General features: G+C 46.9%; 1 long non-coding RNA gene across 1 annotated transcript; it reads left to right on the top strand.

Moving 5' to 3' along the window:
- The first annotated feature begins 41 nt into the window (after positions 1-41).
- Positions 42-22,367, top strand: LOC144798982 (uncharacterized). Its single transcript, XR_013603719.1, has 3 exons — positions 42-151; positions 339-409; positions 19,380-22,367. It is a non-coding gene; the product is annotated as an uncharacterized LOC144798982 (long non-coding RNA).
- The last annotated feature ends 5,236 nt before the right edge of the window (positions 22,368-27,603 follow it).

Below are 27,603 nucleotides of genomic sequence, written 5' to 3'. Positions count from 1 at the left end.
CCCGGAAGAGTTAGAAATACTGCATTGTCACTTCCTGGTTGGAGACGGGCTCCCTTTGCCCTTGGTACAAGGATCACTCTGCGTTTGGGGCGACTGCTTCGCTTGTGGGGGGCTCCGAGGGTGCCAGATTGTGGCCTGATATTGTAACAAGGTATTTTAGTGTTTTTTCAATTAGCTGCGCCCGTTCCCGCGTCTCCCGGTGTGTGTGCTTTTTTTTTTTGCCCTGTGTAGTTATTCCCCATTTTATGAGCCCACCCAGCTTCCTTGTGTGCCCAGCGCGCTGGCTTCGTTTGCCAAACTCACTGCCCAACAAGTCTTTATATCCCGTTTTATTCCAGAAATCAACGAATTTACATCTTAAAACCGCAATCACCGTAACAGAAACCGCAAATAACAGATCTCTGCTCAGGTAAGGCATTTCCAAAGGGCGCCTGCTCTGACATATAGTTGAAGTTGCATAATATTAAAATGTTAGATAATAGATTTTCCGGTGCCCAGTTTCTGCAAGGACTGCATTTTTCACTCATGGGCTTTCCTTTAACAAAAATATTTTTTTCCATAGTAACTTAAGTGAACTAAATCTCTTGAATTGATTCGATTCTTTAAAAGGAATTCCCAAATCTCAGGCGCCTGTAGCCACAGAAGCATGTCCAGTAAATGCGTTAAATGTGAGGGATACCCTGCCAATCACTGTCCATCTTTGAGGGGGGAAACAGGACCGTCAGGCTGTCTCCTGTACGATCTATAGTTAAACTGATTTTGGGGCACTAATGAATGATAAGAGATTTATCCTAAATGTACAGCTTTAATTTATTTGTTACACTTAATTTCACCAATCGCCTTACTAGAATGCCATCTTGCAAGGGCGTTGTAGCACAGAGAGGAGTGCGTAGTGGAGCAAATGCATTTGGAAAAAATCAACTATAAATATTAAGTTTGTTAGCTAATGTAGACAAGTTGCACATCTTCTACGACATTTTCTCTAGGTTTTTGAAACCGCTGTGACTTTGGGAGTACGCACGTGTAGGGTCTGCATTTTCTGTTAGGCCAGTCAGTCTCGGATTCGTTTTAACTTTTTTTCTATTTTATTCCTGCAACGTTTTGGAGCAGTTAAATGACTATTTCTCCACAAAAGTTTTAGTTTTTACCTTTATCTTTTTTTCGGGGTTGAATTCGGTAAATGACGTATTGTTGGGGTGCGATAATATTAGGCCCCGAACTATTTTGTGACCTGGAAGGATGCACCATAAACTACTGTACATGCTTTTGGTTAGTCACGTAAATGCGCGGGCGCAGTCTACCAAGTTTTGTGAGTAATTAGTTATGACCAGACCTTTTGTTCTGTGTTAACGAAGATTGTGGTCTAGTGACCATTGAATTTTATTGTGGAAACACAGACTCTTGCACTGACATTCCGTGTGCGCCTCGAGTGTGCTTCTGTGTAGCAGATGTGTTAAAGCAGTACTAGTCTGTGTATTATGGTGATTGAATACCAGGACCCATGCATCCATTTTGGATAGCCTCTGGTTTAGCAAGGTACAAGACAAAGGTTGTATACCTCATCCCAGATTATAGGTGTGTATCAAGTGCATTCCGGTGACTGGAGGGTTGAAACCTGGACACCAAAGTGATGGGAGAGGGAATAGAGTAATCCACAGACATTCAGTGAGACCTTTGTTAGCAAAAAGTGGCTAATTACTTCTTCCTGAATACAGTCATTTGATAGGCGTGAGGGGTAGTTCTAAAGTGTCTGATGTTCAAGGTGAGACGTTTCTAGGCAGCCTATCCAATTTCTCCGTCCCCGATTACTGCTTCAGCAGGGCTGGTAACAGCCAGATACAGAGATCTCACACTTCCGTGAGCCTTTGTTTTGGATACCCCTCCTTGGAGCCGGCATTGTGCTGCCTGCTCTAAGCACCATCACTTTGAACACAAAGCTGTGACTCACAACCCAAACTGGTTCCAAAGTCTTACAGAGTGTATCTACTGCCCAGTCTATAAAATTGGTACTTAAACCACTCAACTCCGTTCCTATTGCTCAAGGGGGCAGTGCTCTGCAGAGTACAGAGTGCTGCTTTGTGACCAGGGCTGTTATCTGCATGTCAGCCAGTCTCCCGGACATTAGAGGATATATTTTGACTTGTGCACTTCTTTCTGGGAGTGATTAAAGTCTACTTAGCACCTAGAAGCCTTGGCAGCGTACTGATAATGGGAAGGAAGTTTGTGAGAAAAGCAGTCGAGAACATTGTAGCAATTGAAATGAAAAGTTTTAATGTTGTTCTAAGACATACGTCTCACTTTTACTACGTTTCACTTTTTTGCCAGAGTTCCCTGGTGTAATTACAGCTCCAGTGGAGAATTTATGTGAAACTTGGAAAGAACTACATTTCTTGGTTTCCAGATACTTTGCTTCTTCACTTTCATTCACATCAGAAATGTGTAGTTGGTAATTCATCATTAAGATTTGTTTTGTAACTGGCTCTTTATACCTTTCTAGAGTTTAGTAACTCATCATCACCGAAATATTTTTAATCCAGCATAGCTTCTGCTGACAAATATAAAATCCTGGAATAGATCCTGTATTATACGACATTCGCCATCCATCCATACACTAAAGGCTCGAGGTGGCGGGAAAATGGGATCACATGCTACGGGCGTGTTAGGGGAAGGGAACAAGGTCAAGCCCCAATGTATCGCCAATTTGTCCCTTATGTCTAAGACTGTTTTTGTGGGAGTGGCCATGTACACACTACGGGGGTGAGCCCCCCTGTGTGAGCCAGGCTAGGTCCCCTAGAGGTCTACAGGCCATAGCCCGGTCCATATGAAGCAAATGCTTTTCACTCTCCTGGACAACCCATTCCAAAATAGAACGAAGATGACAGGCCCACCAATATTCCAGGAGATTGGGACATGTTAGCCACCCCCGGGCCTGGGGCAACATCAATACCTTATTAGGAATGCGTGGGCGAGACTTACCCCAGATGAAGTTAGTTAGGTCTCGTTGGAGAGATAAAATGTCACTCTGTGGGATTGGGCTAAGGAGAGTTTGGAATAAGGACAGTATCTTTGGAAGGAGTCACATTTTAACAGTCTTAATGCGTCCTAGCCAAGAAAGAGGAAGGCCACACCATCTGCGAACCTCTTCCAGAATGGCGCATCTATACCTAGGCCAGTTGGCTTGGGTCCAGGAGGAGAGCGAAGGGGTCAGGTTTACGCCTAAATATCGTAACGCCGTTTCAGACTTTGTAGTCTCGTATCTCCAAGGCCGGTAGGGTGATATTAAGAGCCTGAGATTTGGCTAGGTTGATCCTAAAACCTGAAGCTCCCTCAAAGGAGCGCAGGACCCCGGCTAATGCTGGGAGAGAAGAGGGCGGGCAGTTAGGGATAGGAGGAGGTCATCCGCAAAGAGAGAAAGTTTATGTTCGTGTCCTCCCAGGGGAATGCCCGAGATAGCAAGCGAGCGGCGAATCGCGATCACCAGAGGCTCCACCACTAGGACAAATAGGAGAGGAGACAGTGTGCAAACTTGCCTGGTGCCATGGTGTATAGGGATGGGGAGGGTAAGGCGGCCGTTAACGCGAACAGTAGGTAGTGTGTAGAGAGCAATCATCTGGAGATCATGGTGGGGCCCAGCCCCACTCTCTTAAAAACCTCCCTGAGAAAGCGCCAGTCCACCCGGTCAAAGGCTTTCTCAGTGTCTAGTGACACCCTGCAGGCAAGTATATCTCTGTAGTGGGCTTTTTCAATGAGGTGTGCTATTCGGTGAATATTGTCCGGCCCCTGGCGGTGTTGAATAAGACCAACTTGGTCCGGATCTATGACACCTGGGAGATAGAGTTCCAAGCGATTCTCATGAATCTTAGTATAAATCTTCGCGCTTGATTTTAAAAGGGCGATGGGAAGGTACGAAGTAGATGGGGGTGGGTCTTTCCCCGGCTTTGGGATAAGCACTATTTCAGCTTCAGACATTGTAGGAGTTAGGCCCGAGAACGTCTGTGGAACTATTAAAAAGCTGGAGAAGGTAATCCTGGAGCTGCTGGTAGAATGCGCGATAGAAGACAGCCGGAAGGCCGTTGGGACCAGGCGTTTTTCCTGTTCGAAGCTGTTTCAAGGCCTTAGCAATTTCCTCTGAAGTAATTGGTTAGTCTAGTATCGTCATGTGATGAGAGCTGATAGGATCCCAAGGACAGGAGTCGAGAGAGGCCTTGATATCCTCAAGGGGACCAGGTTCATCGGCGTATAGATCTCTATAGAAATTTGAAAGAGTTAAGCTCTTATCAAGCTCCGATATGGCCCAGGTACCATTGGGGCGGAGAAGTTTGGAGGTGTGGGCTCGCATATTTTGGACCCACAAGCGTCAGGCTAGACATGCCCCAACCTTATCACCCCCTGACTAGAACTTTTGTTTTAGAGTGAGCAAGAGCTGCTCAGCTTTATTGGTCCGATGTAAGCGAAGCTGGCCACGCAGTTCGGCAAGTTGCTGTTTGTTATGTAGGGAGGGTTGTAGATGATCCTTGTGTTCCAGAGTATTGATATCATTAGTAAGGGAGGATTCTACTAGGCGGGCTTCACAGGATCTGGTTACCACGTATGGTCTCCTTAAAAGCATCCCATCTAACCGCTTCAGAAGTGTCGAAAGTGGTGTTTCTGATAAGAAAACGTTTCGATCTCTTTCTTAATATCTGGTAGGTCAACTGGGCCCTGAAGAGCCTGAGGGGTTAGCCTCCACCTAGGCTGGGTAATGCGTTAGGGATTGGGGGGACTGAAGTGATATCGAAATATGGGCATGATCGGATAATGAGGTGCAAGATCTCTCTGCAACCGCTAGAGAGTGAAGTAAAGGCAGGGAGAGGAAATATATATATATTTTTATTATATAAAAAAAAATATTTTGCTTTGGTTTGAAAAAACCATCAATATTCAACATAAAAATTTCCACCCAAAAGAAAAACAGTGGGAGAAATGTATCTGCAAATTTTTTTTAATTCATTGTTCTAACCTAACATTATCCAAAAAAGTGTAGGATTTACTGATATCAACTGTTCAAATTGGAATATTTTCTAGAAAATTGTTAGACCAAAGCATATCAAGTGGCATTCATTGATAGTCTTTAAGACAATGGAAGAGCCTAATGGAAAAGTACGCCTTGTCAAAGCACACTGTGGAGGTGGACCAACGCATTTTGGAGTACAGTTGTAAAGCAGGGAATCGGTCGCTAAAATTGTTCAGGAGATAAACAATTTAACATACAAATGTCTTAAAGAAGCTAATTTAGATAATCCTCTATGATTTGATGGTTTTTGTACAAACTCTTGCACTTGAGTACCCATTCTTTCACTCAACATAGAATCGAAATGTCAACTGTGCCTGCTTGAATCACCAGCTATTCAATGAAGTAGAAAGTGCTAGAGATGTCAAGTACAATAATGCTTTCATATATAGAGTATTCCACCATGTAACCTTGAATCACCCAAGCAGTTTTGCGATTTAAATGAGTTCATACATTACATTGGAATAATCAAAAAAGTGCACAGCTAAAATGGTGCAAAAATGATACCTTATGAGAAAAATTATGTCGCACTACAAGATCAATAATGTCTAGTAATCTAAAGGATCATAATAACAATGATGTTCAGAACTTTATTGCAATTTTATTAAAAAAAAAATTTAAAATGTTTTGTACCTCATTTAGCAGCAAAAAACATAATTTGACAATAATATCATGTTGTAGAATTTTAAACACATTTTTAAAGTGCCTCATGATAAGGACACCGCTATCTGTTTTTAGGTCTAAAATAATACGTTTAAAAAAAACTTTTTTATACAGTTCATATGGATACCATATTTGTACTCTGATATTGTTATGGTTTTAAATAACTTAAACAATATATTGGATGTAACTAGATAACTTAAAGTTGCCAGGACTAGGTCTGTGGTTATAAACCAAGAGACAAAAAAGTAAAACACCATCAGACACCAATAATAGAAATATAAAAGAAATGCCAATTAAGAAACACAAAATCATTGTCTTTTCTAGTGATAATCTGCAGGACAACTCTGGCTAATGGGCCTCTTGGTTTCTAACTGGCAGCAGTAGAGAATACTGTAAGAAAAACTGAACACAACCTAACTGACTCAGACTTCACCAACAACTATTTCATATCACTTTCTGATTCTAGATGTGAATTCCCACACTAAAGCAGATCGAATGCCGAAGCTTATCACTAATCAGTTGATGTAGGTTTGATGTACTTTAAATGAAATGTCTTAGACTCCTTCACCTGGATACCTCCCTTCTGAGACCCTCCACCACACAGTGCCTAATAACCACATTTGAACAGCTGGATAACCACGTGGTAAAACGTGTGTTTTCACCAGAGGCTCCGCGACTTACAACTGCCATGTGAGCCTCATAAAAAAAACTCTTCTTTAAGGGTTGGACTGGGGCCTACCAGCTGGTGTGCCACTCCCTAGAATTAGGGATGGATGCCTGAAGGGTCCCTGACCGCAAGCATTGTTACAGGGAGGAGGATTTATTCTGTGGTCACTACATTACTGCTACCTGTTTTTAATTAAATTATTTTTTTATAGTTCTTTTTATTGGATTTTTCATAAACCTTGCAGACGACACCTGTACATTAGGACTTTCCAAACTACATAAAAATAAGAAATCCAGTCAACACTAGGGTTTATTAAGGAACTTATTGGTCACATCAAAAGTATCCACCATAACATTATTCACTGACGTCTATCAGAGAGATGCATGCGCCTCAAATTTTTCAGTGCTTGTGTGGGCTGCCCCACAGCACACCTAGCCATACCCTGTGGCTATTCCCACATCATTGGGGCTGCACAGGATGCCCAACGTTTGACGCTATCGTGTTTTGCTAATAAAAGACCTAATCCTATCGGCATTCAAGCATATATCAGAAATATTTCTTCCATGTTCCCCAATAGCCCTCATTTAAAAAACAATGGTCCTCATTACGATGGCATTGTGTCAGAAAATGGACCGCTTGACAAGGGGTCGGCAGTCCTACTTCCCTAATTAGAATACAACCACCTTCATGGTGGTCGGAAAGTGCGTATTTCCTATTGGGGATTGCACTGCGGGCTGCAGCACAAGCCGCAATAGGTAAATCACACTTTTTTAAACTTCAGTGCATTGTGGGGCAGGCACCATGCGGTCCCCTGCCATGCGATGCATGAATGTTTGGGGTAGGGCACCACATGTGCCCCCCAGGACACACAGCGGAGGCTGTTGGGGAAAGGGCCCTGCTAAGGGCCCCCCCCAAAGTCAATTTTCGAAGCCTTTCTATGGGGGTCGAATCTCCATAGAAAGGCTGTAGAAAACTTGCATCGTAATCCCCACAGCGGTGCCTGAGCAGGCACGCCTCCATTTTAGGGGGTGGGGGGTAACAAACTGCCTCCTGTCCCGGCGGGCTCCTCGGTTCCCCCCCCCCCCCTCACCCCCACACACACACACACATCCGTCACACACATCCGTCAGACCACCTGCATCCTAATACTGCGGTCAGACTGATGCCTCAGCTGTTGGGCGGAAGGCCATCCGACAGCTCGCCGGTGGCGTTACGGGTCCAATGTAACAGGGACCATCAGTACTTCGGTGACTGTCTTAGTTATCTGTACCAGTTTTTCTCAGTTATCAAGCCAGAGAACAACGCTCTTCATTTTAATTTTGGTGGCCTTTTCTGCCTCTGGCTTGGACATGCATGTTGCTGTGTTTTGCTTGTCCTTCCCAAAACACAAGCATGTGTCTGCTTCTATAGTTGTGGCATGCTATGGGCAAGTGCTGGAAAAAGGTAACTAGTTTCTGCAGAAAGAAACAAAGATTTCAAGTGCCATAGATATTCGGATACCTGCAGTTCTCAGTGAAATGCAGAATGTGATCACCAACATTTGCATAAACTAACAAACTAGTACAAATACAGGTCCATATTGAATCTCACTTTCAGAATTTGTGCCTGGTTAATAATGCCTATCCTGCCACTTTTGTCAATCCGCATCCAACCATTAGTATTTAAAAGCATTGGTTGGTTGTGTATTGTCGACATCTTATCTATTGTCACTAAAGGGTTTTTAGGTCAGGCCTAGAGTCAGCGCGCATAAGCAGCTCTGCGAGACTTGCTGTACTGGAGTATGGAATCGAAGCCCTGCCCACACTCCACCCGTATTTGTTATTGGCTTGTGTCATTGTCTTTCATAAATGCTGGCTTCTGATTCCTTAATAGGCTTGTCAGTCCCTCCTTAGTACAGCCTTGTCTCCCATGGCGGCTGGCCCATTTACTTCGGTTGTTACACAGTACTTGTCATTTAGTCTTGTAAGCCCTATTTTCTACATTGAGTTTCTCCTACCTCAGGCACAACAACGTGCTTTGCTTACATTCAGTGTACCATGCGCACTTTCACTTTCTATGCAGCCGGGACAATGGACATTTAAATGCGAAACGTATGGCATTGCAAATATTTTTTAAGCATCTATTCTTCCCTCAAGTTGCAACTCTTCTGTGGGCAGTCGAGAACACTCTAGGGCGGGTGAGGGGGTATATCTTGTATTTCCCAAACTTTCCATCTCTTATTGCCAACCGTTTCACATCATAATTATTGTGTTGCAAAGTCCGAGCAGTGAACGCTGGCCTTGGAGCCAGGCTGTCTGCCCCTGCACACCCAAACGTTGCACGCACTCCCGGGGGAGAGGGGCGGCATATCTAGGTGCCCGTTGAGTTCCGGGTCCTGGCGCATAGTTCAGCTGGAAGACAAAACACTAAATGATGCAAAGTGCAAGCGCAAAAGAAACTTAAAAACTGTGCTTCTCTGAAATTTTGCGGAGTGTGTGTAAGTGATATGTGGAAAAAAATATTTTCACTGAAGAAGGGAGGAATGAAAGTAAGGGGGGGAGGGGATGGGTCGGCAGGGGCAGAGAGGAAGTATCGGCTGACTAGCGTGTCCCCCAAAAAAGTTGTTCTACACTTTTTAGTTTAAAGATTTTCTCATTCATACGCTGTGGGCAATGCCCTAGCACAGTAAAAATCAACATTTTCTGCCTCTCCTATGTATTTAAAAATGTGTTTATTGTAATATTTTCAAGTTTAAAAAAAGGTCAGTTCACTCTGTTATGTTAAGACAACATAATGTGCTTGCTGCAGGATTCTACCTATAAAACCTGCAGGTTGCTGGGTTAACTGTTGATGGGGTTGACAAAGCCTTTCAGACATCAATCTGTGTTACAGCTGAGATAAGCAGTGCTAACTTCTTACTTCAGTGCTTGCCCAATGGGATTAAAGTGCTTTATAGAAGATGTGTTATTCTTACTGTCATTGCTGGAAGAAAAATCTGCTGTCATATCCTGCTAGGGTGTCCAGATTATGCATTTTATGTGACTATGGACCAGTGCCTGTCCCCACAGTCCTGTAGGTTTCGCGTGCTGAAGGGATACCTAGAATGTGCTTGTGGTACAGATGTCCAGTCTCTCCCCATTTTCTAGCTGTCGATAGTCTTCCCATTTTATCTTCTATCTTCCCTCAACGCTGTGAGCTTTCTTCTTGACTGCCTCTTTTGCTGCCACTGGTCTGTGAGCCCCTCCTCAATCACTGCCTTCATTGGTTCCCATCTTTACTGTTTATTTAGCAGAACAATGTGGACAACATTTTCAAGCACCAGGGTACATTGCACGAAACACCTCGCACACATCCAACACAGCCCAGAACTGCCACACAGTTGGGTCTACTGCTCACAAGTGCACACATCTCTAAACACACAGCAAAAGCGCATATTTCAATGTCCTTCTACTATGACCTCCAGTGCATACATGTTTAAAGTCTCAAGTTTCTTCTGCTGCTATGATGGTTGTCTTTGACCACGTACAGTGCTCTGCTGCCCTGCTTGCAGGTCAGGCCACCCCCACACCGCACAGCTCCGCCTGTGTATGCCTGCCAAGAGCCAGCTGCTGCCGCCTCGAGTTCGCCCCCCCCGCTGATAAAATTGTACTGTGACTTTTTTCCTTGTTTTGTCATTTTTCTCCTTACTGTACTGTGCTCTCTTTTTTTTAATGATCTCTGTTGCCCTGCATTGTTGACTGTTTAGCACCCCTGCCCCCCCCCCTTTTGCCTTCTGTATCTCGCCGTCCCGTTCCCATCCCGCCGTTGCCTCCCTGCGGCCCGCTCTCCCATTCGCCACACCGCTCCCACCTCCCAGCTGCTCCTCCCTCCCACATCCCCTTATATGGCGGCCGCTGCACGATAGAGGGAGCGACCCTTGACCCTGCTTGCAGGTCAGGCCGCCCCTCACACCGCACAGCTCCGCATGTGTGTGCCTATCCTAAGCCAGCTGCTGCCGCCTTGTGAGTTCGCCCTCCCCTCCCCCCCCCCCCCCCCCCCGCTGGTAAAATTGTACTGTGACTTTTTTCCTTGTTTTGTCATTTTTCTCCTTACTGTACTGTGCCTCTTTATTTTTTACTGATCTCTGTTGCCCTGCATTGTTGAATGTTTAGCGCCCCTGCCCCGCCCCTTTTGCCTTCTGTATCTCGCCGTCCCCTTCCCGCTGCTGCCTCCCTGCCCTCCCATTCGCCACCCCGCTCCCACCTGCTCCTCCTTCCCACATCCCCTTATATGGCGGCCGCTGCGCGGCCGCGCCGCTGGCTCGCCTAAGGCAAGCCCGTCTGCGCCTGTCCGCTCCTGTCCAGATCTTTTGACTGGGTGTGAGGGTTTGATTGATTCAGATGCTCCGTCCATCACCACCCCCTTTTGTACTGCTTTTGGCCGCCATAAGTGTGGCAGGGTATGCTCAGACATGAGTCCCTTGCTCACTTTGCCACTGGATTCAAGCAAGCTGGGCTGAAGACGGCTGGAATGCCAGAAACTGGTCCTCGGAAGCTTGTTTCCGGTCCAGGGAAGACATGGCTTGGCAGTTGGGGCTGGACTTTTCCCATGAGGCACAGGGTCCGACTGATTTGCATATAGCCATGTCTGAACTGGGGTGGCAGAGTGGGCTAAAGAACAGTGATGGATTAAACCCAGATCTTTTGACTGGGTGTGAGTGTTTGATTGATTCAGATGCTCCGTCCATCACCACCCCCTTTTGTACCTGTCCGCTCCTGGGCAGCGCCCAGCGCCAGAACCCCTGGACCCTGAAGACACCACGACACCCGACTACACTACGACGCGAGCACCCTGCACGTACTCAACCCCGGACGAGAACACACCTGCTACCGGGCCACCCCGAAGCGCACCCAAGGGCCCTTCACCTGCCGGAACTGCAGCTTCAACAGTATCCAACCCGCGAAACCACCAACCAACAAGCCCAACCACCTGAGTTGCATCCTCTTCAACGCTCGCTCCACCCCCAAACACGCCGTCGAAATCTGGGACCTCCTAGACTCAACTGCCCCAGACGTCGCATTCCTAAAGGAGAACCTGGCTGACCCCCGCCTCAGCACCTGTCATCTCCATAGCCATCCCGGAAGGCTACAAGATTGCCCACAGAGACCGCACCAACGGAGCAGGAGGTGGAATTGCCATTGTCCACAAGAACACCCTCAGCGTCTCGACTAGCACCGACGACACCCTCAGTACCGCGGAACACCTGCACTTCCAGATTCACACCGACCCCCAACACCACCCTCCGAGGAACCCTCATCTACAGACCCCCTGGACCCAGACCACAGTTCAGCGACTCCATCACTGACCTCATCAGCACCCACACCCTCGCATCCACAGATTACATCCTCCTCGGGGACCTGAACTTCCACCTCGAGAACAACAATGACATCAACTCCACCACCCTGATCGCCAACCTCTGACTCAGACAGCTTGTGACAACACCCACCCACGCCGACGGTCACATGCTAGAACCCATCTTCTCCGCTAGCCCCCACGTCTCCTTCAACCACACCACCGAACCCCAATGGACCGACCACCGCTGCATCCACTTTAACATCAGGAAGCCCACCGCATATCGCAGCACCCAACAGATGCCTCGTCGCTGCTGGGGAAAAGTCACAGAAGAGTAGCTAGCTACAGCCCTCACCCAGAGCCCATCAGCCGACCCCAACAAACCCGACCCCGCTGCCCTCAACCTCCAACAGTAGATCAACGACTGCGCCAACACCCTCGCCCTGCTCAAGATACTCTCCAACAGCCACACCAGCAAGAAAACCACCTGGTTCACTGAAGACCTCCTGGCCTCCAAGCATACTTGCCGGAAACTGGAGAAAAACTGGGTCCGCGAACGATCAGCAGACAGCCACACGGCCCTCAAGAACGCCACCCGCAGACACCATCAACTCATCAGAACCGCCAAGAGGACCGCATTCCAGGACCGACTGGATAACAACGCACATAACAGCAAAGAGTTCTTCAACATCGTGAAGGAACTTTCCAACCCCAGCTCCAATTACGACATCCCCCCCTTCGCAGGACCTGTGCGACTCACTGGCCACCTACTTCCACCGCAAGATCGCAGACATCCATGACCGCTTCAACGCCATGACCACCCCGCTAACCCCCGAGACCCTCTCCACCGCGATCACCTGCCGCCTGACTGCATGGTCCAACGTCAACGACTATGACCCCATCAAAATCATGAACTCCGTACTCTCTGGATCCCCGTCTGACCCATCCCCACACCACGTCTTCAACAAAGCCTCGCACCCCACCTCCGGAAAGTCATCCACACCTCCTTCGAGACAGCAACCTTCCCAGAGAGCTGAAAGCATGCCGAGATCAAGGCCTTATTCAAGAAACCCGAGGCGGACCCCAAGGACCTCAAGAACTTCCGTCCCATCTCCCTGCTCCCGTTCCCGGCGAAGGTCCTCGAGAAAATCGTCAACAAGCAACTGACCCGCTACCTCGAGGACAACAACATCCTGGACTCATCCCAGTCCGGTTTCCGCAGCAACCACAGCACCGAACCCGCCCTCATCGCCACCACCGAAGACATCAGGACCCTGTTCGACAACTGAGAAACAGCAGCCCTCATACTCCTGGACCTGTCAGCTGCCTTCGACACGGTCTGCCACCTGACACTACAAACACGCCTACACGAGGCCGGGATCCAAGAGAAGGCCCTGGACTGTCCACATCCTTCCTCTCCGGCAGAACACAGAGCGTCCCCCTCCCCCCCCCCCCCCCCCCCCCCTTCAGCTCCACCGCCACAAAGATCATCTGCGGCGTACCCCAGGGCTCCTCCCTCAGCCCAACATTGTTCAACATATACATGGCACCCCTCGCCTACGTCGCCTGCCAGCACAACCTCAACATCTCCTACGCTGACGACACCCAACTGATCATCTCCCTCACCAAAGACCCTCACACTGGCAAAACGAACCTCCACGAAGGAATGAAGTCCGTCGCCGAATGGATGAGGAACAGCCGACTGAAGCTGAACTCGGACAAGACGGAGGTCCTCATCCTCGGCTCCACCCCTTCAGCATGGGACGGCTCTAGGTGGTCGACATCGCTGGGAACAGCCCTGACACCCACTGACCACGCACGCAACCTGGGGGTCATCCTCGACTCCACCCTCTCCGTGACCAAACAGGTCAACGCCGTCTCCTCATCCTGCTTTAACACCCTACGAATGCTCCGTAGAATCTTCAGGTGGACCCCCACCGAAACGAGAAGAACAGTAACCCAGGCCCTCGTCTCCAGTAGGCTGGACTAAGGAAATGCCCTCTACGCAGGAACGTCAAACAACCTCCTGAAACGGCTGCACTGGATCCAGAACGCCTCGGCACGACTGATCCTCGACATCCACAGCCACATCACACCCCACCTGAGACCTACACTGGCTCCCCGTCAACAAGAGGATAACCTTCAAGCTCCTCATCCACGCACACAAGGCCCTCCACAACACCGGCCAGCGTACCTCAACAAACGACTCCGCTTTTACGCCCCTACCCACAACTCCGCTCCGCCGACCTCGCCCCCGCCACAGTGCCACGCATCCGAAGAACAACCGCCGGCAGCAGATCCTTCTCCCACCGCGCCGCCAAGACCTGGAACACCTTCCCCACCAACCTACGGCAGACCTCCTGGCATTCAGACGACTTCTCAAGATCTGGCTCTTCGATCAGTAGAAGCACCCCCCCCCCTCCCAACGCCTTGAAACCCTCACGGGTATGTAGCGCGCGTAACAAATGTCCTGATTGATTTGGCTAGGCTTGCTTGACAGAAATACCCTATAGGTACATACCTCCAGTGCAAACCGCTTTAGAGCCTCAAGTGTGTTCTGTCCAATGCACATACATTTTGGGTTTCAAGTTTCTTCTGCCATGACCTCCGGTTTATACATATTTATAGTCTCCATTGTTTCTCCATAAATGTCAAAGTGCTGCATGGGCGCAAGTAAACTAAAAAATATTTCCAATGAAATAGGTCTCGCATTTGCAAGAGTTTAAGCTATTGCATTGCCAATAGCTCAAACGTTCGTAAATGCGAGACCTATTGCATTGCAAATGCTTGTATGAAATGGTCAGTGGTTTGTTCAGTCATTGTGGGCGAACAGTTTCAAGTTTATTTTATTATGATTCGGGTCTCCGATGAGCTCCACATAAAATAGAAGATATACTTCCAAAGTCATCACAACCCTTCCATAAAAGAAGAATGTTCTTAATTTTTACCATATAAAATTCATCATTCTGTATAAAAACAGAGGAAGAGCATATGTACAGAAACCGATCCAAAGACCTTTCAAGTGCCAAGTATACAGAGCTGTAACCAATCAGATTACCGCAGTGGGATTCTTAGAGAACTTTAGTTACATTTTTTGGGTAATTACAGAAATATATATTTACACAATACTGCAATAAGAGCTTAAGGATTAAAGACATATAGTAAAAAAACTGGGGTCTTTACGATTCAAGGTACAGTACACAATAGCCAGCAGCCTAATAAGAGTGCATGGGAATTAAAAACCTCATAATAAAAAACAGGGCTTTACGACTCGGGGAACAGTACACAATAGCTAGCAGCATGGTAAAAGTGCGCGGGAATTAAGACTCGTAATAAAAACAAGGTTTTACGATTCAGAATACAGTACTCGATAACTAGCAGCATAGTGAGTAGCAAAAAAGTGCAAGTGCTCGGATACATTCTTAATAAACCAATACTGTTCTAGAATATATTTAAGAATTGTTTCAAAAAGCTAAACATTTTAAAACAAACTAGTTCAGAGGGGGGGGGGGGCAGCAGACCGTTACGGGCTTCTTCTGCTGTTGCAATGTTGTACTTTAAAAAAAAAAAATTCTTACGTATCTATGGTGTAAAGGTTATAATATGGGACAAACAAATAGAACATGATTTAAGTCTTGTACACAGGAATTACATAAGTGGCAGAGTTTTTCATATCTATTAAGGCCCTCCCAAGCTCCTGTTACAATTCTTAACAGGATTAAATTCAACCTAAGTAGCAAAAAAGCTCTACATACTACAAGTTGGAGATTCCATAAAACATAAAGGTAGTGGTTTTTTAAAGATACTACTCCCTGCTATACATTCATTATTACTATTCTCTGCGCACAATAAAATGTCTCTTTTACGAGATACTTCAAAGATTGTTTTTTTAAATAAATTTTGGTTTTCAGAACTTGTTTGGGAAGCACTACCATACTGTCCATATCCAAACCGAACAGTTTTTTGGCTGTTTGATAATTCCTAAAAAGAACACTTTTTCCCTTTATGATGACAAAAATGTCCTCGCACAATGCTACCCGTTCGGCGTTCAGTGCTATTCCCTAGTGCGTTACTCCTTCTTAAACACGCAGCCATAGAGCGCATGTACCTGGATAGTAAACCGAATTCTAGCCGAACCGCTGCTATAGGAGCAGCGCGATTCAGATTACAAATTTGGCGGCAAATCCCTCCCTCTACTTTCTCAAATTTATCCCATTCTTGTGCATCTACTGTTTCGCAGGCATAGCTCAGTGCTGGCGGTATCTTTATTTTATAAACTGATAAAATATGTGCAAAATGTCTTTTCCCCGCAGTATGTTTAGAATAGATTGATTGCAGAGTCCTGAGAAATTGCCTTGCCTCCGCATTGATCCATATGATTGCTGCTGGATCACCTGTTTGAATTTTTTTCCTACATATGGGTAAAACTTTACTACCTCAAATTTCTCGTTCTCCAATACCCAATGCATGTTCTTTCTGACTCTACATCCCCGATATCTAAAAACCACAACTTTGCTCTTCAAAATATTTATTTTTAAGTAGTATTCTTTTGTGTACCTAGTTAACTCAGCAAGTTGTCTTTGGAGTACAATTGGGCTTAAATCCATTAATATGGCGTCATCCACGTATAGCAGGCAGCGGGTCCCTTGCTCACTTTGCCACTGGATTCAAGCTAGCCTGGCTGATTAGCCAGAAACCGGTCCCAGGAAGCTTGTTTCCGGGCCAGGGAAGCCATGCCTTGGCAGTTCGGACTGGACTGTTCCCATGAGGCACAGGGTCAGACTGATTTGCATATGGCCATGTCTGAACTGGGGTGGCGGAGTGAGCTAAAGAATGATGATGGATTAAACCCAGATCTGTTGACTGGGGGTGAGTGCTTGCAATGTTCAACACTCCGCCCCTCTTCCCCTTAGGTTTTGCATTCTTCAACTGATACCAGAATGGTCTTTGCCTTATCTCTCTCATCTCAAAATTTTGCTATTAACATCCAATATTTCCTGGTGTCAGCGGACTGGACGGCCTCTCATAGTTTGACCCAGTTTGCGTCTTCTACCCTTCCACGGTCTCATACCACTTTCCTTTTCCTTACCTGTTTTAATCTAGTAATTTCCCTTTGTCTGGGTATTGAGGACTGCCTAAATTGTTCCCTGATTAAGGGATTAATTAATGCAGAACTGAAAACTTGTTTTTTACTTCCCCACTTTCTGATTACAGACAGAATTCTCTCAAACCCGGCAATGGGGGATTCCTGTATGTGATTGGAGACCACATTTTCGAAACGTTTTATTTGACCAAAAAGTACGCCCATTAGTACAATTATATACAATGCTTTCATCCCTTTGATTCCAAAGTTTCGGCTGCTCAAATTCATATTAACATCCACAGCCAAAACTCCATGATCACTCACACTTGTTGGCAGTATCTTGAATTGTGAGCATACACCAAATAATTGGTATGACACCGCCATATAATAAATTAGTGAGTGTCCATATGGGCCCCAATAAGTATAAGAGGCATGGGAATCTGCCATTCAACATCACAAGGTCAAACATTCTCAGATTATGCAAGAGTGACAAGCCTTGTTTATCCGATCTTAAATGGTAGGGCAGTAAAGATTCTGGAATGGACCATACTTCCTCTAACTCAGGGTTTGAGAAAGACGTGACAGAACCGTAAAAAAAATTCAGCATTGAAAGCACCCACCATCATAATTTAGGAGCACTCTTCAGAGCTACTTATCCTTTGCACATGGGGCAAATGGAATCAACCAGTGAATTGGATGCTCTCCCTGGGGGAATATGCACATTTACCAGACAATGGGAAACAGTCTGCCCTAGTTTATCTTTACCTATCCTCAACTTCACTCCCATACAGCACTTAGAGGGATGAATATAAACCACAGGATTCCATTTTATGGTACAGCTAAGTAAAATAGCTAAGGAGGGTTTTGCTGCACAACAATATACAAAGAAATTCTCAAAATGAAAATCGCCACAGTTCCATGTTTCCTGTAGACAAATTATTTTAGGGTTGTGTTCTAATAACAAGCGAAGCTTACAATTGGTTTTTCCTACCCCCACTAGGTTCCAGGATAAAATTCTTCCCAATTGGCTACCTCTGCAGCAAGGGCAATTTTGTAATTTCTTTTGAACCATTCAGGGAACCAGCTACCCAACTCCCCTGGTCCACTACGGGACTACTGGGCCTTTGAAACTAGGGGCCTATAATATTGATCTCTCTTTTTCCTAAACTACTCCCTACTGATATTTTAGGATTTATGATGCCCATGGGAATAGGGAACCTACTACCTGGTTCCTAATAGATTTTCCCAGGGGATTCAAACGGAACCATCCGGGGATTCTCAAATGGAAACGCATCCATCCCTTTTTTCCTAAAAGTGTCTACATTGGCACGACTAGCATTGCAACTACCCCTGAAGTAAATGTGACTCTTGTGTTTGGGGTGCCACTCCTAAAGTCTCGATAAACCAACTCAATGTCTTTGCTTGCTACCAGTTGCAAGTCCTCTATTTCTAAATAGAGCTGCAAAAGGGCACTTCTATTCACTAGGGCCGAATCAGTATCAAACAGAAGTCAAAATACTAGTCACTTGCCTGGTACTCGGCCCAGTGTGCCTCTTATCAGTTGACCTATAGTCCGATCCCCTCACTGACCTAAACTTATTACTACTAGTAGCTGTGATAGAACCCCCTCCTCCCTAACATTCTCCTGGCCGGGGTCAAACCGTACTGGGAGAGTATCCCGCCCGCAAGGGGAAAGAGAGGCACTTCTGCTAGCCGAGCCCTGTTCTAACACCGTAGCATAAGTATGTGTTAATACATTTCTTGGTGCAGGGTCTCTACTGGGTCCTTGGTAAGCTGATTGAAGGAGTACCTCAGATTCTCTGTGCCATCCATAGTGACTTTAGGCATCCCTCTACCTCCCTGCTTCCCTAACTTGTTCTGCAAGGGGTCTAAAAGGGTTAGCTGATTTTCATTAACAGGCCCTAAGTTATGGCCATCAGACAATACTGGTGGCCCGAGGGCCCAGGGACTTTTCTACTTGATGGCGGGTTTGTGCTATCTAACTCCTCAAGTACGGTGGGGAACCGCAGTTTTTTTCTGTTTCCGTTTAGGGATACGTCGAATCCCATTCTTCTTCTTCTTCCCACTCTGAACTTGTAGGCCGTTGCTTTCTCTCGAGGGGGGGAATCTCCCCAAGGGGCACAGCAACTAAAGGAACAGTGGATTTTTCAATAAAATGGGGATTAATCGAGAAACCTGTGATGCTAGATGTATTATGTTGCATTTAAAAAAAAAATAGGGTATACTTGCAATGGGGCTTTAGCTGGTGTTACATTTAAATTGCCCCCAGGACCGATGGACTGGGTACTCTCTGCACTTCGTTTAACTGGAGCTGTGATGGAGTAAACCATCCGCCAAACTCTGAATCAGACCCATAGTTATTTAGATGCTTGTCTTGTAAGTGGGGTTCATTCTTCTAGTGGTTGAGAATGTGTTTACAATAAGAGCTACTCAGTGTGCTAGAATCACGCATAATCTTTTTTCCTTCACAGATGAATCCTTTGTTGGAGTTTTAGTTTATTAAACCAAATGTTAAGATGGTACTACATGAGGAAGTTAAGTGATGAGTCTGTTGAAATTAATATGTAGATTTTTTTATCTTTCAGTGAATGGATCTAGGGTCAAGATAAAGAATAAATACTGGAATAGCAGAACTTGTAAAATGGAGACACGTGAGATATTGTCAAGAAACATGAAAGAGAAGGTCATACAATGCCTAAAAGAGAAAGAAGCAAGCCGAGCACAGCTCTTTTCACAAAATACGTCAATGAGCTGTGCAGTAATCATAACAACTCTCCGCCCTGAATTTAAAACAATTGTTCATTCACCTAGAACTATGGCAAGAAAGAAAAAAGCGAAAGAATTGAAAACCTGGACATGTGCTAAATGTAGCAAGAGTTTCAGTCGGTCAGCAAGCTTGATGCTTCATCAGAGAAGACACACAGGCGAAACACCTTACAAGTGTAGTGAATGTGGAAAGAGTTATTGCTGGGCATCAAGCTTGCTTCTTCATCAGAGAACACATACTGGAGAAAAACCATACCAATGCACTGAATGTGGAAAGATATTCCGGCAAACATCGAGCCTCATCATTCACCAAAGAAAGCATACTGGAGAAAAGCCATACACATGCACTATATGCGAAAAGGCTTTCAGGCACTCATCAAGTCTTATAGTTCACAAAAGAACACACACAGGAGAAAAACCATTCATTTGTGATCAATGTGAAAAGTGTTTCAGTCAGTCATCGCACTTAATGACCCACAAGAAAACGCACACCGGAGAGAAGCAGTATAAATGTGATGAGTGTGGAAAGTGTTTTAGTCAATCTGGGAACCTGATTACACACAAGAACATGCACACAAGTGAGAAGCTTAAAAAGCCACACAAAACAATGGTGAAACTCATAGAAGTATCAATTCCCAATGACTACTACATTCAACATATGGAGAGGCAAAAATTGTTCAAACTCCAAGAGAGACAGCCTCAGGAATGTATAAATATTGATTAATTACCAGCATCTTTCCAAGAAAGGTGTCAGAAGTCCACCAAAATCTACAATTTTGTTTTTGATTGTTCAGAAAAATGGATCCCATTATGGGTGGCACGGTTAATTCGGATGTGTGCAGCTTCTAACCCACAACGAGTTTCATGGCAAACACCTAACACCCATCATTTGTTGTGGTAAACTTTGCAGGTCAAACATGCCAACATTCAGTGAGGGTAAATACCATCAGATGCACATTTTGGTAGAGAAAGAACCTAAATGTGCATGAAGTGTTCATGTTTCGGGTAAAAGTAGTTACACAAACTCTTTATCACACCCAACAGTCTGATCCCAGCAATTACTGATTTTCGTGGGTGTTAAAAAATATATTAACTTTTTTCTCCATTGCACTTGTAAATCGGGAGCACTAATATAACCTGACCAAACTCAAGAAGTTTAATTCCTGTTTTAGACATGGTGTATGTAATGTAGTTAGAAGCTGCCAAGCTATGATAATTACACGCAGGTTGATAGAACGATACAGATGTGGTAGAATGCACACATGAAGAATACAAAGTACCTCAATTGATCCATTAGAACTGAAAGTTCTGTAATATACACACACTATAAAAAATACACAGCGGAAATGATTGAAACAGTATTACATGAAAACGTGAGCTTGTGACCATGCCTTGAATCTTGATAACAATTGATCATTATTATACAATCACCACTGAACTGCATGTTCACAAAACAGAAAAAGATAGCTATAACTATGATGTCCAAGAAATCCTTTGCAGTGGCAATGCTGGTTAATTTATAACAAGTTTGAATAGAAATATTAATAACTGCAGTATATAGTGGCCATGTGAAAATTAGAGATGAATTTATTCTTGACACAATCACAGTAAAACATATGAGGACTTGCCATTAATTTGTGAGAACTCTCTAGTACTCTGCCAGAAGAATGAGTCGTTTTCCAGTTACACCAGCTATACAGCCCTCTATCTTGGAGACACTCATCACAAAGCAAACAAGGATATGATTTATACTAATTATTCGGGCAAATGGGGACAGTAAAGGAATGTTAATATGCTTTTTGGAGGAATTGGAGGATCTCCACCATAAGACTGCCACTTTTACAGTTTTCCAGGCCCATAAACATAGGCCTAACCACTGTGTGCAAGGAAACCTGAAATGTTTCCAACATCATCCAGATGTTGAAAAAATGTATTGATAACATTTGGGTGTTGTAAATGGCTTATAGTAAGAGGTTTTTGCAATTCTGCACCTATTAGAAAAGATCCAGCCTTTAAAATATGTTACTTGATGTGTACAGTATCATCAAGGATAACGTTGAAAAAAGTCCACTCATCTACCTATGTAAAGAGTGCAGCATGAAATAATCTGAGCTGGAGACAGTAAGAAAAACGTTTCAGACAAAAGTGCAATAATGAAAAGTAAAACTGCTAGCAATGACCTTTACAATGGAAAACTCTTTTGTTTTATTCTGTAGTACCAAAAAATGAAGATCAGATTATTCTTAATCCTACTTTATCTTGCTGTTATGGAATCATGTACTTGCTTCAAAATAATTGAATTGCAATATTGGAGCAATCCAAACTTATACTTTGCCTTTCCATCTCACCAGACACATTTAAGTAGACCGTTGCATTACTGGGTCATGAATATAGGAAGTGTACTCGCATTTGATATATACAGATAAACGTCTCTTACCTAAAAACTCTTGCACATCTCTCTGTTCACTGGAGCAATTCAGTGTTCAGGCAGTACTCTAAATAATTATTTATTCACTCGGGTTTTCTTGGAAATTTCCTTCTTATGTACATGTGATCGGAATCATTTACATTATGAGCCAAGCAGTTTGTCATTAATTGGTAACTGTATTATGAATTCCTTTGTAATGTTCCCCATTGGTTACTTTCATATCATTTTCCCTACAAGAGAGATGGATTAATAGTTCAAGCTTATGTGTTTAAGTTATTATTCATTAAAAATGCTCGGATTCAATCTGTGAATATTTGAAAATTATTAGTCCGGATTTCTAAATCTCTTCTGAATAGTCTAATAAATGTTATCAAAGGCATAGCTGTTTTTCCTTGATTTGCACAATGTTCTGCTTTATAAATTATAATGGAACTGCTGGCCGAGGTGAGAATTGTGATGTTGGTATTGTCCCAGAGGTGCACAGGTTATACAATTAAATAGTAAAGTAGCACACTGTCTTCGTTGTCCCCCGTATGTTAAACACTTCGATAATTTTTCCCTTCTACATGTATCTCACTATGCTTAAGTGGCTAGTGTAATTGTTTTATGCAATGTTTATTTGGCTAGAACAGTTACATCCCAGGAAGACTGTACAAAATAACAAAACCAAGTTAAAATAGGTACATCAGGGGGCGTGGCCAAGGTAGCCAGCATGGCGGACGCAGCTTAGGAGAGCTCCGTCCCACCGATTCACTATCCAACGAAATATCCTGCCTTCCCCTCACCCAAGGGCGTCCCGGTGAGGTGCCGTGTAGTTGAAGGGGGCTGGCGGACCTGGAGCGAAGCTAAGCCAAATCAGAGGTGCGGAAGACCGAAAACCACGTCCAGAGGTGGTGTGGCCTTTATCGAGACGAGGCTCCGGGGACCTCGAGTTTCGCGACGGCTGAAGGCCGGCGGCGCGCAGTGGTGGGCCGGCGGCACGGAGGCGGTATCACCGACAGCGGCAGATGCCTAGGTGGCGCTAACTGCTCCTTGACACAGTGGGTCACGGAGGCGCCTACGGCAGCGGGAATCGCCTGGTTAGCCCGGAGACACGGCGGTGGAGAGGCCTGGGAGGCGCTGTGCAGCCGGGCCCTAAAGTTTGAGAATCGGCTGGCCGGAGGCGATGGTTGTATCTCCGAGGTACGGCTGGGGCACGACGCAGCGTTCCACACGGTGAGCCGACCCGGGGAGGAAGGTGTGGTGGCCCAGTGGAGTGGTGACAGCGGAGGGGCGACTAGCAGGGGCCCGGCGGTGGTATCGGACCGCGACGAACGGGCCTGTGGCGGCGGACAATAAGGGGACCCCACCCCTCCTAGCTCCCAGGGGGTGAGTGTGCCTCCCCGGGAAGGGAAGTGTGCTGAGCCGCTCGGCGGTTGAGTCGAACCGTGGCGCAAAATCTAAGAAAACGCCCGGCTCGTGGCGAAGTGGCCTGCATGGAGCGTAGCAGCGGTGCAACGGATTAAACCGGGCGTACAGGGGCAGGGCCCGGGGGCAGTGGGTGCGAGTCCCGAGTCTGGGGACCTGGAGACGCCTCATTGCGGGAACCAGAAGAGGAGCTGAGTGGCACCACGAGCGGGCAGAGCAACACCTAGAGACGGACATTTGCGTTTCTGAGTCACCAAGAGCATCTTGAGACAGCGGCTGCCTGACCATCTGGGTCCTGAAACCTGTTGGGGGGGTGGCTGGCGAGACCGGCTGGGCCTTGGAGGACGAGCGAAAAACTAGCGAGGAGCCCCCCTCTGGTGGAACAGTACTGGGAGTTGAGAGCTAAATACAGCGGAATCCGGAGGAGCAACCCTGACCGTCCTTGACAATGACCAGAGGCGGGAGCGGCGACTGCACTTCGAAACAGGGGACACTTGACAAGTTTACCGGCCCGAGTGGGACCGCGGGAGCCTGGGGAAGTCACCAGGCGCCGGGGCCGGACAACGCAGCACTTATGGCGGCAATTACACAATCTAGAGACATGCTGGATGCCAAAATAGGGGCCCTTGGGGCGGACGTTACCCTTCTGCGACAAGATTTGAGGAATGCTGTGGCCCGCATAACGGAAGCTGAGACCAGAAACCCGGGAGTAGAGGACGACGTGGCGATCCTGAAGAAGAAGGTAGCCAACATGGAAGGGATTCAGAGGGGCCTGGTGCTCCGGGCAGAGGACACGGAAGGGCGGGCTCGATGAAACAACTTGAGGTTTGCTGGATTTCCGGAAGGCTGTGAGAAGGGAGACATGGAGGCCTTCCTAACTCGGTGGCTGGGAGGGCTGGCTCCCGCCGGAGTCCCTTTCTCGCTGTTTCATAATTGAACGAGCACATAGAGCGCTTACACAGAAACCGCTGGTTGGGGAGCGGTCTCGGCCGGTAATAGCCAAACTACTCAATTACCACGATCGAGACACTATCCTGAGGCAAGCGCGACTGAAGGAGCCCCTTATGTGCGACAACCAGAGAATCCTGATATTCCCAGACTACACGAAACTGGTTCAACAACAACGGCGATCCTTTACAGCGGCTAAAGCTCACCCCTGGGACTTGAAGATTCAATATGCCTTGCTCTACCCGGCCCGCTTGCGGGTAGTTTATCAGTCCCGCACACATTTCTTTAACTCTCCTGAGGAGGTGTTCACCTGGACCGATGAAACGGTTCGAATCAGGGCGCATACTCCGCCTGCCCGAGATCCTGACTTGTCCTCGTCAGCGGCACCACAGCGGACCCCCAGACGCTCACGGAGTAGGAGCAACTGGAGATCCCAAACGTCGAAACGATCGCCCTCAAAGGAGAAGGGGGCTGGGGAGACTGAAGCTCCAGATGCTCAGAAGTTGGACCCGTGAAAGATGGTAAAGTATGATTTGAATCTGTGGCATGCGGTGCTGAGCGAGACCCTTGAGAAAATGGCAAGAGACATTGACATTCACAGACAGAATGGTGTGAAGGCCTATGATTTTGCAAACATGGGATGCAGGTGTGGGTGGGGGGAGCGAGCGAGAGGGAGGGAGGGCGGACGCATTCCCCAGGTTTAGAGGAGTTCGTATTTCAGGGGGGTAAGTTGGGGATTGGGGGGGCTGTTTATGGGGATCCATTGGGATAGATGGTCTCCAGCCTCCCGTTGGGGGTTGGCGATACCCTATGCTGCGACAGTTACTACAACGTTGCTGAGGTATGGGGGGAGTTGGGAGGGTGTTGAGGGAAAAGTTACCAGGTCAGGAGTTTTGGGGTTGGGGACGGGGGGGAGGGGGGAGAAGGGGAGGTTGAAGGGAAGTGTGGGGGGGGGGCGAGTTGCACTGCACAAAGCTGTTTCGTTTGTTGATTAGAATGTGTTTATGCCCATTGCTGAACCCACTGCTATGCTTGCGATTGGATGGCGGTTGAGGACCCCGGACGGAGGCTGACTAAAGCCTCAATGAGAGTGATGAGTTGGAATGTGCGGGGGATGTTAGATAAGCTAAAAAGAGGTGCAGTATTACGACAGGGGAAGAGAGAAAGAGCGGACATTCTCCTGCTACAGGAGACGCATCTGTTTGGTAATAAGGCGCTAAGCCTGACGCGCTATGGCTATGACCAGGTCTACCACGCCGGGTTTGTGAGGGGGTCGAGAGGTGTGGCGATTCTGGTGCAACGCAGATTGTCCTAAATCCACTCCACGCAATTGATCGATCTACCGGGCCGATATGTGTTTATTAAAGGGGCGATAGGTACGGAGTCGCCTGTACTCCGGAGTGTCTACACCCCGCCCCCACTACAGTGGACATTAATTGAGAAATTGTTTACCATATGGGCCGAAATTCTGGATAGTCTGGCAGTGATAGGAGGCGATTGGAATGATGTAATGCAATGCCGATTAGACTGCTGTAGACCTGGCAGTGAGCAACATGCAGATACACCCACCAAACTGGGAAACTTGGTGCAGGGAATGGGATGGGTGGACACGTGGCGCTATTTACATACACAAGATCGGGAATACACATATGTTTCTGCTGTACATAAATCCTTTTCTAGACTCTATTACATCTTTGTCCCTCGCGCCGTAATAGGGATGGTTGACTCGGCGACCATCTTGCCACGCGGACTGTCAGATCACTCTCCCGTTACAATCGACGTTACATTGGATAAGGAGCGACAGCCATTTCGGTGGCGCCTCTCAACTTGGAATCTGCAACAGGAGGCTTACCAGCGTCATATGGGGAAGGCTATAGCCCACTATTGGGAGGAGAATATAGGTACGGTGACTGACGTGAGAACGATATGGGAGGCCTCGAAACCCACGCTCCGTGGGGTGGATATTGCTTGGTGCGCGGCGAAAACAAAAGGAGGAGCTGATGAGGGCCGCAGCGGAGGTGGAGCTGTTGGAGACTCGGTGCGGGGCTGCGCGAGACGGGGGGGAGGTGGGACATCTACTCCTGGCACAGCAGTCATATACGTCCCTGCTACTGGACGAGGGTCGACAAGGAGCAGAATCTATCAATGGGGGAAGAAATCGAGTACGATGCTGCATAGGCTCTGCCAAAATACGTTTCAAGCGCAGGCGCTGCCGGGTCTTAGAGATGATGCTGGGGTATCAATCCTAGCCCCGAAGAAGCTAGCGGACAGCTTCGCCCAATATTTCGCGGCCCAATATGCTCCACGGGAATGTCTCCCGGAGCTAGACGTTGCCAAGTTCATTACCGACCTTCCGCCTTGCGCGCTCCCGCAGGAGACTCCGTTGTCGGCCGAGGAACTGGGCATGGCCCTGGGGGAGCTTAATACCGGTAAGGCCCCTGGGCCCAATGGGTTTCCGGCCGAGTTCTTTAAGAAGTACCATCTCCAGTTGGGGTCCCACTACAAGGCGGCCTTGGAAGCGGCGAGGGAACATGGTCTCTTGCCAGCGGACTGGCAACTCGCAGAAATTGTGGTGTTCTGTAAACCTGGAAGACCCCCTGACAGACATGAGTCCTATCGGCCAATTTCCCTCCTAAACATCGAGGCCAAGATACTGGCCAAGGCGCTTGCAAATCGACTCCTCCCCTATATCACGGAACTGATCCACCTGGATCAGGCCTGATTTATGCCTCGTAGGGCGACGAGACACAACATCAGACTTGCACATGTGGCGGTAGAGGCAATGGAGAGAACTGGGGCCCAGGCGGCGCTGCTACTGGCTGACATCGACAGGGCCTTTGATTCCCTGATCTGGGTTTATCTGTTTGCGCTCCTCCCGCTTCTTAATCTAGGGCCGCACTTCATGTCAAATCTAAAGTTACTGTATACCTGTTTGACGGCCTCGGTGAGGGTGGCGGGAGCGACATCGGAGGCCTTCCCGATAGGGCATGGCACGGATGCCCCCTCTCGCCATACCTGTTCGCTCTGGCTATGGAGCAGCTGGCCGCATGGGTTTGGATGGACGTGCAGCTGCGGGGATTCGAATGGGAGGCAGGGCCGTCAGACAGAATCACACTATATGCGGACGATGTCCTGTTCTTCATCACGAATGTGAATCGGTCGGGACCTAGAGTCCTAGAAATAATGAAAATATTTGGTGAAGTTTCAGGACTGTATCTGAACCCGCGGAAATCCACCCTTTGGGTGCTAGGTGACCGCAC

The sequence above is a fragment of the Lissotriton helveticus genome, chromosome 12 (assembly GCF_964261635.1).
Source record: "Lissotriton helveticus chromosome 12, aLisHel1.1, whole genome shotgun sequence".
In the NCBI taxonomy this organism is placed as follows: domain Eukaryota; kingdom Metazoa; phylum Chordata; class Amphibia; order Caudata; family Salamandridae; genus Lissotriton; species Lissotriton helveticus.
This window is presented reverse-complemented; position numbering and strand designations above follow the sequence as displayed.